The sequence below is a fragment of the Manduca sexta genome, chromosome 3 (assembly GCF_014839805.1).
Source record: "Manduca sexta isolate Smith_Timp_Sample1 chromosome 3, JHU_Msex_v1.0, whole genome shotgun sequence".
NCBI lineage: Eukaryota > Metazoa > Arthropoda > Insecta > Lepidoptera > Sphingidae > Manduca > Manduca sexta.
In genome coordinates, this window is record NC_051117.1 from 968,776 (window position 1) to 971,820 (window position 3,045).

At 37.4% G+C, this 3,045-nt stretch overlaps 1 non-coding gene across 1 annotated transcript; it reads right to left on the minus strand.

The window, feature by feature from the left end:
• Positions 1-1,129: 1,129 nt before the first annotated feature.
• On the minus strand, positions 1,130-1,211 carry Trnal-aag. The gene has a single exon. It is a non-coding gene; the product is annotated as a tRNA-Leu (tRNA).
• Positions 1,212-3,045: the final 1,834 nt, after the last annotated feature.

A 3,045-nucleotide genomic window follows, 5' to 3' on the forward strand; every position in this document is an offset into this window, starting at 1 on the left:
CGATTATATTTTCGAATTTCGAACTGTATGAAACCTCTGTAGTTTATGGTTTTCTTATTCGAAAATTAAAAATATGCGGTATTTTTTCTTTTTTTGTATTATATGACACGTTAGTGTAAGTGCGTATATATACTCCGATAGGATGTATTATTCTATACGGTTGTGCATAATCTCTACTGCCACACTTTGAAATAATGATAATAGTTTCACGCACACCCTTGCCCTTAAACTCACGCATGCGCAGTGCTAAATATATCCGCCTGTCGCGACAAATAATGGCGTCTATGTTGTGAAATAATAATAATTCGCACCAACATCTCAAAGTAAAATTGACGGGCAAAGCAGTTTGTAATGTTAAAACATCAGAAGAAAAAGTTTAACCATAGACGATCGTCCAGTGTTCTAAATCCAAATTCGGTCGCGACAGTGACCTTTGACACAGGGGAAAACCAACGGAACAAGATCCGCGAAGTCGTTAACACGTCGCGTTAGAGTGATCCAAGATATATTGGACTCAGCTGTTTTCAAAAATCGAATGCCCGTGCCCAAAAGACGTCGCTAGTCTGACGTCAGATTTTGTTGTGAGCGGACGACTAAATAAGCGACCATGTAAATGGTGAGTGTTATAATCGGCGAAGAAACTAAAACATAGTGCCTTAGTGACCGGTAGAGTAGTGTTTTAATTATTCGCGGAATGCTAAAAAATGTGCTTTGTTCTATAGAAAGTGAATGTTTGGTGTGTAGATTGTTATTTTTTAAATTTCATACATAATTTGAGTTTTAATATCCAGTTTGTGTGCGAATGCGAAAATCAATAGTGACGTCTGAGTACCCACGTGGTTGTCATGTCTGTTACGCGATTTTGCACTCTAAAATAACCCTTACAATATCAGGTGGACGACTCTAGGCCTTTTTTTAATTGTTATGCATGAGTACATACTTAGTTGATTATTCAAAATTATTTCGTGTTGGTATTTTATTTTTCGTGTTTAGATTGGCTTTATAAAATCACTCATATTCACGAATGTCAGTGTGTGTATTATATTGTGAAATTTAATCATTATTGTGAAATAAAAAATGCGTGGTAATTGTCGTGTGTCTGTGAAAAAAAATAATAAAAAAAACATCATGGCAGCGGTGGGATTCGAACCCACGCCTCCGAAGAGACTGGTGCCTTAAACCAGCGCCTTAGACCGCTCGGCCACGCTACCGTATGTCTTGAGTTGCAAAATTATTAATTCATTACTAAAACTCATATGAAAAAGTAATCGGTATAATATCTACTAATAATAATTCTGGTTTATATTATTATAAACGATACTATACATATTATGTTAAGAACATTGACGAGTATACTTTATATGATAAGAATGACCTTGACAATGGACTAATTTTCGAACAAACGCAATAGAGTTATGACTGAAGATTTTATTAAAGCGAATTGACAAATTAAAGGCGGAAATATAACAATAAATTTAATTAATATTGATATCCCTAAAACATGCTGAAGAAATATTCGATTCTAATTAAAAAAAAAAAAAACTTATGGTCTATTTAAAATATTTTGTGAACCATTAATTCATAGTTCATACCTAATCTCTCCTAAATCATGGATAGGAGGAAGGGCGTCGGCTAGGGGGATAGGAAGCGGCAGATGCTCCCCTCCCTAGATATTCTAAAACTCGAATGAATTCACCAATTCCATTCCTAATATTCCGTACACTCAATTTCGCTATGCTAACTGATCCCCCGCTCTTGGCTAGGAGTGAACGAATGCCAAATTGATAGTATAAATTCAGAATCACATAGTACTACGTAATCACAAATACAAATCATGACCTTTAACCAACCAACGTGGGTGTCCCTGGATTTGAACGCGTCTCTTGACCCATTGATAATTAGAGATAAGGTATACCTACGTCTGAAACAATCGATTGCGGGGACTAAGGTCATGGGTCTAGTCTCCAGGGTATGCCGGCTTACGCCGCTAACCCTGGCAAAACGGCGCGCAAACTGTATTTTTAAGCAATTTCAAAAAAATGCCAGGTCAGTTTTTTTTATTAGGTTTACAAAAAGTTAGTTAGTTTAATAAATTGACAAATGTACGAAGAAAATGTTTATGTTAATTAGTTAATGACTCCAAAATAGTTGTATAATTGTAATAATAGGCGGTTTAATTGTTGTTAAAAATTTTGTTACAAGGTATCTATTCGTTTGACTGCCTCGGTGGCGTAGTTGTATTGCACGTCCGGTACAATAGCGCTCTGAGGTCCTGGGTTCGAATCCCGGGTCGGGCAAAGTGATATTTGGGTTTTTCTGCTCAGTATCAGCCCGGAGTCTGAAATTTATGCCCGATATGGCGATAGGCTCGCCCCCTATCACATCATGGGACGGAACATACTTGGCGAAAAGTGGGTGCCATAGTTGCGCCTCTGCATACCCCTTCGGGGATAAAATGCGTGATGTTATGTATGTTATGTTATGTATCTATTCGTAAATTATAATACACTAGTTTTTGGCTTCGGCTCCGCCCACGTGAAAGGGGTTTTCGTGGATAAATGTAGTACGTGCAAAGGTCTGCCTATATATTTATTGTTTTACCTGAAATGTGGAAGCAATTATACAAGAAACTCTATTCTGGAAACCATAGATTTTTTCGGTAATGATCTACGCTCAGTATACCAAAAAGGTTGCAATAAAATATATACGTGTTGTTTTCGACTCGATATTTTTGTGATTGGCAATGTTAAATTCCTGTTTTTATCAATTTTATTAGTGTTGCCTGTCTCCTCGGCCTCGTATGAAATTATTGTGACCTACCTGATAAAAAATTAGAACAAGAAAAAATTATATCATATTACGTATTAGCTCAGTATATATAGTTGTTTTTGTGAACTGCCACGGTTATCACCAGGGGTAACCTGCTAACGGTTTACAAGTGATCCCCCGGCTTAGCAACCACGGCAGTCCCAATGAAGATTTGGTGGGCCCTACCGCTATCACTGAGGGTGCCAGCGGACGGTACGCTAGCAACCCGCAGCTATT